Source organism: Podarcis gaigeae (genome assembly GCF_964106915.1).
Source record: "Podarcis gaigeae genome assembly, chromosome: 1".
Classification (NCBI taxonomy): Eukaryota; Metazoa; Chordata; class Lepidosauria; order Squamata; family Lacertidae; genus Podarcis; species Podarcis gaigeae.
In genome coordinates this window covers 68,931,139-68,946,250 of record NC_139678.1, presented here as the reverse complement: position 1 = coordinate 68,946,250, position 15,112 = coordinate 68,931,139, and the positions used below count along the sequence as shown (strand labels likewise).

General features: G+C 41.9%; 1 protein-coding gene across 2 annotated transcripts in view; it reads right to left on the bottom strand.

Moving 5' to 3' along the window:
• Window positions 1-15,112, bottom strand: part of SBF2 (SET binding factor 2) — a 238,717-nt gene that overhangs the window by 201,083 nt on the left and 22,522 nt on the right. The window lies entirely within an intron of this gene.

Sequence of the window (15,112 nt, the reverse complement as noted above, 5' to 3'; positions counted from 1 at the left end):
CCAAAAAACGAGGCCTTGGCCAGGGACTTGGCCAGGCCGCCCAACTGGGTCTCCCCGGTGAGGGAGGGTGCCATTCCTCGGCTGTGGGGCGTGAGGAGGCGAGGCGGAAGCCATGGCCGCAACTGCATGGAAGGGACAGAGGGAGGGAGGGCCCTCCCTCAGCACGCTCACCTCAGCCTACAGGCTCCGGGGGAGAAGAAGAAGCGCTCCACTGGGAGTGAGGGGGGGCTCTGCATTCCCCACCAGCATCTCATGCACAGGCCCCAGTGCAGAAGCGAAGGAAGACAGGCCTAGAGGAACCAGGAAGGTGAGGTGGGGAAGGGAAAGAAGCGAGAGAAGAGCGGACATGGCCAGGAGCACACAGTGCACCCTCCCTGCCACTGCAGAGGTCAAGGGAGCATGAGGACGGAAGGAGGAAGCCCAGAGGCTGCCACCGCTCTTCTCCACTGCCCCCCCAGCCAGGCGCCCCACCTGCCCGCTGCCCGCTGCCCATGCTTAACCGCCTCGTCCACCTCCATGCCGGCCCCATTGCTGCTCTGAGCCGGGCAAGAACCTCCGCTGGGAGCAGCCACCGTCTTGGCCGCGTATGTCCTGCTGAGCTCTCTGGCAAGGCGTCCATGGCTTCTGATTGGCCTCACTGTGCAGTTTCCGATTGGCTGCAGGACCTTCCGGCAGCCAATCAGAAGCCTCGGACACCTTGCTGGAGAGCGCAGCGGGACATACGCAACCAAGATGGCGGCTGCTCCCAGCGGGACTGACTGAGCAGGTGGCAGGGTCCGCAGGCTGGATTTACCAGCCTGGAGGGCCTCATCCAGCCCGGGAACCATAGTTTGCTGACCCCTGATCTAAAGAGATTAACCATATTTAAAAGGCATGAAAATGCACTTCAAAGGCATTAAAATGCACCTTCAAAGGCTGAGTAAGAGAAAGAGATGAGCCAGTTTGGATGAAAGACTAGAAAACACAAACACACAAATGGCTTAACAGTTGGTATGGTGCAGATAATGCTGGTGATGAATATCAATGAAAATAAGTAATTGTTTTCTGAACAGTGATAAGTGCTCCCAAAAGTAGTTTAAAAGAGTAACTCTGCTTATGGCCATGTGGCAAGCAATTCATATGAATGTTTAACAATAAGCAAGTGCATTAAAGGCATTGCAAAGGGGCAGAGGCAGAACAGTATGGAGGCGGAACAAGATGGGCTTATGCATATCTCGCTGACACATGCGGTGCCTCAGAATGTAACCCCTGCATAAATGGGAGATGCCTGGATATAATATATACCCTGTCCCTATGAATAGTTTAAGGCAGAGGTGGGTATATCCCCTTGAGAAGCTGCCCCCAAAGAATGGCATCTCCTCAATGTAAATTGGTAAAGGGCCACATACTGATGGCAGGCACGACCAAAACATACACAACTTATTATCTCCCTTGCCCCTTCTCTCTCTCTTTCTCTTTCTCTCTCCCCCATACTGCACAGTAAGGAAGGAGCTCCCTTCCTCAATGCACAACACAGACACAATAGTCAATTGTTCCACAAGTCCAAAGTGGTTTGGCATTGCTTTGCCAGTGTAATCAGTTTCCATTCTGGTGACTGAAGAAAGGTCTTCACTTCCCCCACAGGCAGTATAGAAGCAGATAATGTTTGTGATACACTCTTCCACCAACTGACCATGAATGCTGGGTACAAAATGAGATTAGTAAGGTGCAAGTAGATGGTAGGCCAAATCTATCATGGCAGGTATATAAACTGAAAAGCTTGTATGTATAGAGGTGTAACAAACTGTGTACCAGTGGTGTGCAGCCAGTGGACATGGGGACTAGGCTAGTCCCATCAGAATGTCACAACATCTCACATGCATCACCCCCCCCTGCCCTCACAAGCTGGCGCCTCTGGCCCTAACTCATCCCCTATGAAAAATTTTACTGCATGCCACTTCTGTGTACCCACAATGAAAGAGACATTCACATTGTTGTTCAAGCATTACAGTGTACACACTTATTTGAACATATTTTCATTCCACCTTTCAACTTTTTTTGACACCATGAAAAACAACATTTAAATAACAGATAGAAATAAATGCAATATACTAGTCATACCTCAATTTCCCCCTAAGAATGCATGCCAAGTATTTTGTCATAACTTATATATATGTTTGGGTTTTTAAAAAAAAAAAAGTAAGGTAAAGGACCTCGGATGGTTAAGCCCAGTCAAAGGTGACTATGGGGTGCGGCACTCATCTGACTTTTCAGGCTGAGGGAGCCAGCGGTTGTCCACAGAAAGGTTTCCGGGTCATGTGGCCAGCATGACTAAACTGCTACTGGTATTTAATTTCCAAGCCTCTTCCCAGCCTTTTTGCATACTTGCTCTAGAAAAATATTAGGTAGCAATGAAACACAGCAACATAGCACAACAAAGTGTTTCTCAGCAGTGGCCAGTCTCTAAACTCAGGTACCTTAGTCACATGAATTTGATTATTAACTAGATTCTACTGATATAGTCCTAACCAATCCAAGGTTTACTACTGGTATATAAAGCCCTACATGGTTCTGCACCAGTGGGTATCTGAGAAGGAACTTCTTTCCCTACATCCCACTCCAGTCACTTAGACCTGTTAATGAAGGTGTGTCCAAAAACCCTGCACTAGAACATGCTGTAATTTGAGGGTGTGCTTTTATCTTTCTGGCACAATTCTCTACTCAACATTTATTGAAAACCTCACTCTTCACCCTAGCTTTCTGAAGACAGACTGCTTTATTTCTATATTTTTAAATTATTGTTAGTTTTTTTGTCTTAACACAAGCATAGGCAAACGACCCTCCAGATGTTTTGGGACCACAACTCCCATCATCCCTGACCACTGGTCCTGTTAGCTAGGAATGATGGGAGTTGTAGTCCCAAAACATCTGGAGGGCCGAGTTTGCCTATGCCTGTCTTAACACCATTCTTATGATATGTATTATGCTTTATATGCTATATATGAAACATTTATACATACATAAACACACACACCATTTTTTATGATAGTTTATTGCTTAGTTGTACATTATTTTATACTTTTTATATTTTAGTGTTAGGTGTGTTAGGTGCAACCTAAAAATGCTAATTCTAATACCAAAAAAACTCCTCTATGTATTATTTAAGAAAGTTAAATGCAAAAGTATTTTAAAATGAAAATATGCTATGAAGGAGTGAGTTACAGTCACATACTGAACATCCTAAATAGTTGTGGAAGACATTACTGTCATAATGAGATGTTACACTGAAAGCATGTGATTTAAGAACAAAACTCCCAGGTCTTCCCAGAACCAAACAGGTGGCAAAATATTATCAGTACCCACTGACAGCTCATCAGTAACTAGAGTATTGACCATCTGGAATTTGTGGGTGTCCTGCAGTATCAAGATAAAAATTTTCATAATATTTTGATCATACAAAACATTATGATTTCTCTCTCTCAATGCTACAGCTGCACAAACGCACCTGAACAATAAGCTAACTTGGATACTCAATGTTTCTAACACATACTATCACCTTCTTGCCACCTCTCCCAAAAAGAAAGATTGTTCTCATGAAGAGAGAGATAAAAACTAACATTTTAATGTAAATATATGCCTTCCTGGGATAAATATTTTGTCTGGAGTGATTATATAAACCTGGAGAACAAAGCACTTCCAGTAATTATGTAGATTTACATGACCTATGGACACTTGATAACGATTGTTGCTATTTGGAGGAGTCATGATACTATGTTCAGTTATCTAGTGGCTCATTTTTAGTTGCTGAATTTACTAATGGGCACAATGGGCAGTCTGTTAAGAACAGCAGTGCTATATAAGAAGGGGAATCGGCAGACAGCAACTCAGTTTAATCACAATTTTACTGCTCATGGCTTCTACTACTGTCATAAGCTACACTTCCATGATTCATGGAAACCTATGGTTAGATATCTTGGCTGCAGTTTTATACGCACTTAGCAGTAAGTCATAATGAAACCAGGAGACTTTGAGTAAACATCCATAAGATCTGACCTTCTTGTCTCAAAACTATTTTAGTCACCCCTTAGATGTAGGTTCCATATAATATGGGACCCTGCTTTATCAAGGTTCCTGTTCACATGGAAAGTTCTACTCATGTTCAAGCAACTATGTAATGAAGTCCCCTGCAAACCTGTGTGACATGGGGAATGTCAGAAAGCAAGGGATGCATATGAAGGGCATGAGGATATTGGGTGTTTAATGAATGCCAGAAAGACTGCCGTAGATTAACACTTCTACTGTATAAATTTGATTGTGCAACATCCATCACAAAGCCACAAATGCAGACATTCCTTGTGCTTTAGTCCTTTAGTCTCAGTTCCATTATCCATGCAACACCACCTAAGCACTGCCTGTCACATTTTACACATTGTGGGCAGGGCTTGTGTCATGTCTTTACCCACATTCACACTTTTGAGTGTTGTGTGTTCAGGACAAATTGCTTGAAGTTGTGTCATCTGCCTTAAAGTGCTTAATAAGTGGGGTGGGGGGATTTCACCATTAGCCAGTGTGGTGTAGTGGTTAAGAGCGGTAGTCTCCTAATCTGGGGAACCGGGTTCGCGTCTCCGCTCCTCCACATGCAGCTGCTGGGTGACCTTGGGCCAGTCACACTTCTGTGAAGTCTCTCAGCCCCACTCACCTCACAGAGTGTTTGTTGTGGGGGAGGAAGGGAAAGGAGACTGTTAGCCGCTTTGAGACTCCTGAAGGGGAGTGAAAGGCGGGATATCAAATCCAAACTCTTCTTCTCTTCTTCTTCTACTGACTGTACAAAGAAAATTAACATGAAGCTTGATGAGTTGTATGAAAGTTTAAACTATCTGTAAAGCATTTCATATTTATTTCAGTCAGATGGCATGCCAGCTGTTTAAACTGTCTTGAGGATTTATACAACTGAAGCTGAATCAATTTAGTTCCCAAGTCAATGTTAAAAGTATGTTTATCAAACATAGCATCAATTTGTTCCAAATGTCATCAGACTTTTTGGATGAATGACAAAGGAGAACCTATAAGCAAACTAATTGTACACTGGGTGATGAGGAAGCATTTAACATGAAAAGATTTTTCCACTTCAACCAGTTTTGTAACATGAAGTTTGCTTCTCGTTCACTGATAACATTGAAATGAAATTAATGTGCCAACTTTGTTTTTCTGTTCTCATCCTGAAGCAAGGTTCTTAACCCGAGGTACTATTTCTAGGTTAGCGGAGTCTTTAACTTGAAGCATCTGTAACCTGAGGTACCACTATATAGTCATCCAACCTCTGCATAAATACCAGCAAAGAAGGAGAGTCCACCGCCTCTATTCCATTGTCAAACAGCTCTTATTGTCAACAATGTTAATTCTGATGTTTAGTTGGAATCCCCTTTCTTATAACTTCAATCCATTGGTTCAGGTCCTAGCCTCCAGAGCAGGAGAAAACAACCTTGCTCCATCCTCCATGTGACAGCCATTTTAGATATTTGAAAATGGCCATCATATCTCCTCTCAGTCTCCTCTTTACAAGGCTAAACATACCCAATTCCCTCTACTGTTCCTCATAAGGCCTGGTTTCTAGACCCTTTGTCATTACCCTCCTCCCTACATGTTTCAGCTTTTCAATATCCTTCTTAAATTGTGGTGCCCAGAACTGGACACAGTAATCCTGGTGTGGGAGTTAATAGTCAAAACATCTAGAGGCATGCTTTGGGGAAATAATGTTTTAAACTTGCTATCTCAAGCCTGCAAAGCTCTCCTCCCCAGCAGTAATACATACAGGGAGATCAAAAGGGGGAGTTGTCTCCCCCAAGCAGCATTGGAATCGAGTTCCTTTCAAAGCAACCTCAACGAGACTCTAGTGTGTGGCTTGGTGGATCTTCATTCTACTCAAGAAAACTGCTGTTAGCTAAGATGCTGGCCTCACCTTACTGTATCATATCCGTGGTTTCAAGAGTCTGTGGACAAGACCCAGATACAATGAGGCAGGATCTCGACACACGGGAATGGGGATGAGAAAAAGTCTTTGGCACTAAATATTGCTGCAAGTGTAGCCATCTTGTTCATAGTAAATGGGCAACTGATAAGTTACCACATACTTTAACAAAATCTCATTGAATGTTCTTGAATTCCTGTGCATGTTTTCCTGATGCTTGGAATTCTCTCTGGTCTTCAGAAAGTAACACCTTCCAACTTCAGAAGCCATATGAAGGCAGCCCTGTATAGGAAAGCTTTTAATGTTTGATGTCTTATTGTGTTTTAATTTGTTGGCAGCTGCTCAGAGTCGGCAGTCAGATGAGCAGCAAATATTAGATGATTGTGGTGGTGATGATATATGGACTTTGGAGCCAGTTTTGCAGTTTAAATGGTATAATGAGTCAGATTTTTTTAGCTAGAGGAAGCTAAAACTGGACAGCAGCCTTCAGAGACTTAAATAGTGGCTCTCTGGGAAACATGACAAAGGAGAAGCATCCAGGCCAGCTAATCACAATAATAGTAGCTACTATTTAACTTTAAGAATTGGTGCCTCAGTTTCCTTCTTCCCTCATCTCTCTCCAGTACTTTTTCTTTTTGTGTTACGTCTTTTAGATTGTAAGCCTGTAGGCAGAGACCATTAAGTTTTGATTGATATTAAGCCACTCTGGGAGCCTTTTCAGCTGAAAAAGATACAAATGCTCCAAATAAATAAAATGTATTTATTCTAATGCTATTTCCACAAACATGCTTTTATGGAAGAGCATTCAGATACCATTAACTTTGCTTCTTACATTATTTCCACAAACATATTTTAATATGCTTCTGGGTAACTCATACTTTGCATGCAAAGGATTTTCAGCACCTATTGAGTCAGTATATTTGCCACCTAATTCACTGCCACTTTGTGCAAAACACAAAGATGGCCCCTTGTTCAACAAGGAAAAACAGAATGCAAGACTACACCTAGGTAAAGGTAAAGGTACCCCTGCCCTTACGGGCCAGTCTTGACAGACTCTAGGGTTGTGCGCTCATCTCACTCTAGAGGCCGGGAGCCAGCGCTGTCCACAGACACTTCCGGGTCACGTGGCCAGCGTGACAAGCTGCATCTGGCGAGCCATCGCAGGACATGGAAACGCCGTTTACCTTCCCGCTAGTAAGCGGTCCCTATTTATCTACTTGCACCCGGGGGTGCTTTCGAACTGCTAGGTTGGCAGGCGCTGGCACCGAGCAATGGGAGCGCACCCCGCCGCGGGGATTCGAACCGCCGACCATACGATCAGCAAGTCCTAGGCACTGAGGTTTTACCCACAGCGCCACCCGCGTCCCAAGACTACACCTAGAACGGAACAAAATACGATATGAATACACGTTCTGTTATACTATCAACAGATTGCATGAAATTAAGCGTGTGTATGCGTTCCTTATAAAGCAATTTGAAAACAGAACTTGATCTGAAAAACAAAGAGATGTAAAAGAATCACAGATTTTCAGCAGTTGAGTACACATGGTTGTTTAAGACATCCCAAAGATTATAACACTGCTCCCAGAGGCAGGTAACATTTGCATTTGACATTTCCCTTTGTAACCATTGACATGGCACTCCTATAGTCACACCCAAATCCAAGCTTGATGAGAGGAGAAAATAACCTACACTGTCGAAACTATCTGTGAGAAATGTATCAGATAGGGAAGGGAGCAAAGTTCAGATGGAGAGCCACGCTCGAGCAATAGAATTAAAAGTTTATTGGAGAGGTATAAAGCAGGTAACAGAGACAGTAACATGAGGAACCTTGCAACCTTCCACAGCAGTTACGGTTACGGGGAAGTAATGCAACCAAGAGCCTGAGGGCTCTTTTTCAGGAGCATTTCACAAGATGTGAAACTATATAAATAGTTGATTAGCATAAATGTTCATCTGGTTTACAAATCTATATTGATCGTATGTTGTATTTAGCAATGAATATTTATTGGACACTTAGCTTATACCATTTATCACGTTTATGCCATTCACCATATATGTCAGCAGGGAAATTTTTGGTGAAGCAGCACTATGGCTCAGAACAAAAAACACTAATTCTCCCTTTATAAATTGAAATACAGGAAGTATACTTCTTGCAAAAAGCAAATAATAAACTGTAATAAAATATCCTAGAACTTTATCATGCTCACTGAAATTTGAACTACACTAGTAGGGTTTGGAAACTACAGGCAACTCACAATTTACACAGGGAGTACATTCCTGGCCTCCCAACGTTTAACCGGAATCATGTATATTGGGAGCACCCTGGAGGGGCAGTGGGGCTTGCACAGCTGACGCGTGGGGAAGCTTCTTCCCTGCACATCAGCTGAGCAAATCTTGCACAGCTGGCGCGCAAAGAAGAAGCTACTGCTATGCTATCCTGCAGGTCAGCTGTTAGGCAGGAAGGCCTTAACAAAGCCCCGCTGGGCCTCCAGCTCGTGAGGAGACCCTCCCTACAGCCCAAAGAGGACATCTTCTTTTGGTTATGGAGAGAGTCTCTTCATGAGCCAGAAGGACTCTCCAGTGTGCTCCCCATTTCCAGGTTCCTGGCACTGCGAATGTGCACAGTCGCCCGCAAATAGCGCATGCGTAAATGGGGAGTTGCTTGTACAGCTATATCACCACATTTATACAGGAAAATGGAGGTGTTTAAGAAGCTTTGAAAACAAGTCTCTGAATCCACAGAAATCTAGTTCAAACACACCTATCGAAATATTACAATTGTTATAGTAGATGCATTAAGATGACTGGAAAACTAAGAGAGGGTAACGTGAACCAAGCTGTCATAATGCATTTATTCAGTAACTATGTTGTATAAGGCAGTAGTGTTCAACTATCCATAGAGCTTACATAACTATACAATATGACTACCAAGCGGGCAACTTTAAAGTGTACAGTGGAACCTCAGGTTACGAACTGTCCTCCTTATGAACGCTTCGGGTAACGAGCTCCGCTAACCCGAAACAGGTGTTCCTGGTAGTGAACTTTGCCCCGGGATGCCAGCGGAAGTCACGCACCGGTGGCGCGGAGGCAGTGGAAGGCCCCATTAGTGAAAGCGTGTCTCTAGTTAGGAAAGGCTTCAGGTTAAGAACAGACCGCCAGAACAAGGTGCCACTGTATTTTAATATTTCCTGGTAGTGCAGAAACTTTTATATCACCAAAAAGGAGAAGTGTCTGAAAAATGCAGGTTTTTGTGGGAAGGATTTTCTTTGATTCCATCATAACATCTGCTACATGTTCTAGTATAATACTTTCAAACAGGAAGTGAATATTTGCCTGGGCCTACTGTCACATTTTCTAATGGTTTTAGAATTCTGAGAAGCTGGAATTGCCATAAAGGTTAGTAATATACTGATGTTTTAGATTCACAGCAGTGAATAAAGGGACAACTAGAATTTCCTATTTTTTATTAGAATGTTGCTGCATGTCTCATCCAGTAGAAGTCAGAATCTTACATCACATGTAGAAAATGCTGTGGGCTACAGCTCCTATCAGCCCCTACCAGTATGGTCAGTGATGAGTGTTGTCACCACATTGGCTAGCCCTGACTTAAGTTGCCATCATTTCTATTGAGATAGGCTTATTACTGCAGCCAGCTCATGTTATGCAAGATTCACATCTATGTATTGGCCACTGGTCACTATTGCTAAACAAAGCTGCATCCAATTATGCACAAAATGCAAGTGTTTCATTCAAGAATGGCAATAGAGAGCACAATTGTTTTCTCCATGAGTTTTAGCTCAAAATAGCTCTAATGATATAAAAGTTCATTATTTGCCTTATACTGAAGGGCCTCACTGTCCTCACATCTTGGGACAAGTTAAATGCATTTCCGGAGTATAGCTAACAAAAATGTGTGTCCCTTCTGGGCATTTCTTTTAAAAACTTAAATGGCTATGAGAAATATTTCCTGTTAGGAAGGACACATTTTGCTTGCCTCCGTTCTCACTGAAATACTTTTAAAGGCAGCATTACAAGTGTCAGAGCGCGTTTTGAAGGTAGTATATATATTCAATGTATTTATGATGAGCATGCTTTAGCAATTCAGAGTTCAAATGTCTTGTAAAGTATATATATTAAACATGGTGGCTTTCACCCACTATATGGAGATTTCTTTCCAATAGGAAATTCATTTATCTTACTTTTTCCAGACAGAGCACTAACAAATGGAATACTGGCACTCTGCTACAGTTTGCTGAAGCTATGTGCATTAAGGAAAAGACAAAGAAATTACTTTCAAAGACAATTTCAGCATTGTGACAACTTTTAAAACTTTTCCATTAACAGCTGAAAACGGTTATCTTATGCAGCACATTCACATTTACTGAAGAAATGTATTATGGTGGTTTGGCACACATTGCTCTCTTTAGTTCTTCAGATTAAAAAAACATTCCCAACCCAAAGGCATGTGCACAACTACATCACACCTGGAACATAAAAACTTGATTGCTAAAATCTTGGCTGAGGCAAGTTGCTGGCATCACATGACCCCTTTACTGTAGCAACTGCACTGGCTCCCAGTCTGTTTCTAAGTGCAATTCAAGGTGCTGGTTATTGTTCCTATTTTAGTATATGTGCTGCCGAAGCAAACACAATGTGTTGGTTATTACTTTTAAAGTCCTAAGCAGCTTGTGATTGAGCTACTTGAAGGACCATCTCCTCTTATGTGACTATGCCTTTCCTTGAAGATTGACTGTTGACTGTTCCTGCTTGTACCTTCATATGGACCTGTAGCAGCACAAAACTTTATGCCCAAAGTAAATATTCTGTTTGTTTCCTTACAAACAAAGGCACATTGCTTCTAACAGCTTACTTCTTAATGACTGCTGTTTAGCACAACCATGGTCACATCTACCCAGGCTACTGAATTGAATGGGGCTTACTCCCAGGTATGTGAGGTTGGGACTGCAGCCTCACTCATTATTTCAATAGTTTTATTATACAGATCTGTGTAAGGCAGAATGTAAGCCATAAGGACTTATCTGTATTCCTCTGTGGGGGGGCCTTGGCAGTGGCTCATCATCCTGAATAAGGCCACATATAAAATCCTAAAGGCAAATGTGGTCAGTAATTCATACGAGCAAGTGCAGAAAAAAGTGTGTGTGGCGGGGGCAGGGTTACATTCTCATGTCCTTGTTTCATCTCAAAAAACATCTGCGCACTTCCTTCAAGTCTTATTCACATTCCAGTAGGCAAACCAATTTACATGGGAATTCTTGTTGCCAAGCACTTCAAAAGCCATGTTAGAAGGGAAATATGTCATATTGCACCACTTAGATGTTGTATTCATTGTGCCCATTTCCCAACCACATTACTTAAAGTTTTAAACCATAGTACAATTCCACAGCAATTCTTCATTCCACCAGGATGTCAATGAAGACAGAGCAAGTTATATACTAATAGAGATATGGCTGAGTGAAAGTAAAATTAATATTGCTTGGCAAATACATGCAAGTAGAAGAGAAGAATCTCTGAGAATACATTGTCAAAAAATGGCAAGACAGCAATGTAGTCTTACATAGCTTTCTACAAAATCTTCTTAAATCTTGTGAAAATATGTCTTTTCAGGTGTATCTAATGAACACTTTCATGAAGTACTTCATTTGCATATTTTGTAAACAACTGTGGAAGTGTCATATCTCAGTGCTAGAGTTGCATGCATGGTGTACACAAGATCTGGAGTTCAATCCCTGGCATTCCCTGCTACAATAGTTTCAAAAGAAGGTTTGTGAAAGATCTGTGTTTGCCCAACACCCTGGAGATCTGTTGCCAATACAAAGCAAAAGTGGCTGGCTGAGCTCAGTATCAACCCTAGCACAGAGCTACTGGTTCAGTGAAAGAGAGAACCACAATGTTCTCCTGGTAAATATTCAGTTGCTTGGCTTTTAGAACTACAGTGGTACCTCACACCTTGAATGGCTCCATTCTCGAATGTTTCAACTCCCAAATGCAGAAAAGCCGGAAGTGTTCCGGTTTCTGAACACTCCATGGAACACGAACGTCCAATGCGGCTTCTGTGCAAAAACCTAGCTGTCAGCCAATCGGAAGCCGTGCCTCAGAACTCAAATGTCTAGGAAGTCGAACGGTCTTTCTGAACAGATTACGTTTGAGGTACAACTGTATTGGTAAACAAGTTTTTAGCTTTCATGGCCCAAAGAAACATATAGAAACATGTAGGAAGTGATGTTTATAAACTCAGAAAAAAGAAGAGACCTCAGGTGGAATTTCTGTGTCTTAAGATGAGTCCAAGATCTATGTGGGGTTCCTGAAGTGTTGTCTTCTGCTCAGTTTATCATTAGGTCACAGCAATGTGGTTCAAACTAGAAAGAAGCTTGTTGTGCTTGACCCAATTCAGAAACTGCCACAGCTGCCTGCCTGAACAGTGATATGTAAATTTACCAACAGCAAGATTTGGGACATCAGTGAACTTGTGTCTAAGATAGCTGTTGATACTACCTGTGACACAACAATACTGAATATGTAAGATCACACTCACATCACAGGCAGTGATGCAAGCATAAATGTTTAGGATACAGCTGCTAGTGGTTTAAATTTATCTTGCTCAGTCCTTTTACATAGGAATGTAATGTTAAATATGGATCTGGGGCAAATATCAGTGTTAGCCCCATAGTGATATAATATACCAGTACATGTGAATAACAAGCAGCACAATACTAGAATGTGGCTCAAAAAGGGCAATTCTCTTTGCACTGTGGGACAGTACGTGGGATAAAGGAATTCAGAATAGACAGTGCATATTTATTCTTCCAGTGAAAGTTCTTTACCAAATAGTTTGAATTACTAAAGGGAAAAAAATACCAACCCAGTGGAAGGAATAGCTTGTTTTCGTAAAGGTTAAGAGAACTATTGAAGACACTTTTGCCTCAAAACTATTATGCGCCTGAGAGTTTATTTCATATAACATAGGCATCAACTGCATCAAGATTTTATAAAAATTATATTGGTCATACTTGTTTACAGAAGGAACCAACCAGTGACAGGACTTAATAAACCTTTCATTTAATGGCTTGCTTTATATTTTGCATAATTCATCAAGCCCTGTTATTTGTATAGATAATTAGAAAACATGACAAGTGTCTTATGGAAACACTTTAATCAAATGTTGTAAACAACCTTATGTGAGAGTTTTGTTTTCAGCATGACCAATACCACTACAGTGTTCAAGAATATAAGGCTGAACAAGTTTCTAAGTATTTTCAGGTCTGATATTGTTATAATAAATATGTAAATTATGTTGTCTTTAATATAAAGATACATAACAGCCCAACCTTAATGTGATGCAAGGGTTACTGAGTTCAACAGGATTTCTATAAGCATGCACAGAATTGCAGTTTAAGGATTATATTTTTATTGTAAATGCAGGAAGCATATCATCTTTATTTACATGATTACAAAACTGAAGAGACAGCACACTAATAGTTTGAAGAAGCCTAAGGAAGAGGTGTCAAGAGAAACAAATAGGATTTTCCCAGGCACTGACACACGAATGTATTAAAGAGAATTCAGCCCTTCAAAATCCTGCTTAATGACAGCAGATGATTAAAGGATCAACATAAAATATTCCCTGAAATGCAACTCCATGTAGCTGTTTAGGTATAGGTCAATACTATACACATCTACATTTAAATGTGTTGAAAATGTTTTTATAAATATTCTGCACATTACAGTACAATGGTACCTCGGGTTAAGAACTTAATTTGTTCTGGAGGTCTGTTCTTAACCTGAAACTGTTCTTAACCTGAAGCACTTTAGCTAATGGGACCTGCTGCTGATGCTGCGCCGCCGCTGCACAATTTCTGTTCTCAACCTGAAGCAAAGTTCTTAACCCGAGGTACTATTTCTGGGTTAGCGGAGTCTGTAACCTGAAGCGTCTGTAACCTGAAGCGCATGTAACCCGAGGTACCACTGTATACGTTTCGTATCCCGTGACTGAATATCAAAGTTCTAGTGGTTTGCCCACCCCACTTTATAGAAATACTATGTGTTATCCTACTAACAACTAGATAGATTCAACACACTCTGATACAGAAACACCTCTGAGAATTCACCAGAAACCATATGCTTTGCTTCCCACATAGTTAACAAAAGGGAGAAATGAGGAAACTGTTATCAGGATTATGGACTTTTGGTCCCCCTGCAAAGATGACATCAGAAAATGGAAGAGACACATAACACAGAAATTTAAAGGATTTGAACATTACACCTTCTTACAATTAAATCAATACCAGTCCCCAGGAAAGCCAAGGCTACAGTGCTAATTTCACCTACTTGGGTGTAAGCCCCAGTGAATTCAATAGCGCATATGTCTAAGTATACATGGTTAGAATTGCACAGTTGCAGACACCAGCTGAATAATTCATTATTTTAGGAATAACCTAAGGGAAATGTGACCAAAGTATTGTACACATAAACTCACTTATTTTTTCAGACTCAAACTCAAGGAATTAATCACCCGTTTATAATCTTCGTGGTGAATAGTGCCTATTGTTCATGCCTCTACTTATTATTGAAATTTGCTTGATTTTCCCTTATGCAAACAATTACAACGTCCTCTCACACGGAAACAACAAATGTCAGCAACTAAACTTGCCGACGGATGCACGACACACTACGCACATTCATGTACTGCACACACTGTAACGAGACTTCACATCCCCTCCCCTTACTTCCCTTCTCACAGTCCTGGGGGGCGGGAATCCTCTCTCCGGGCCTCCCTTCCTCCCACCCCCCCTTTCCTTGCGTCATCGAATACACACTCAGGATGCGCCAGGAGCGATATAATAAACTAACGAGAAGGGAAGACACTGCTGATGTTTTCACGGTTTCATTGCAGCCACACCACCAGGCTGGACGAGGCTGCTGTGGAGCCAACTTGCCCACCTTCGCCACAGGAAAGCAATGGCACGCTGGCCGTTCACGTGTATTCACATCCCCACGTGTTTGTGTGTGAACGCGCGTCCCTACTTTTCAGAAAGGGGAAGGGAGACACGAGCCCCGCCGTTGTCCCTCAACAATTCCTACGTGTCAGCTGCCCAGTCACGCTGTTCCCTCCACCAGTTCCTGTGAGGGGGAAATTACATGCAC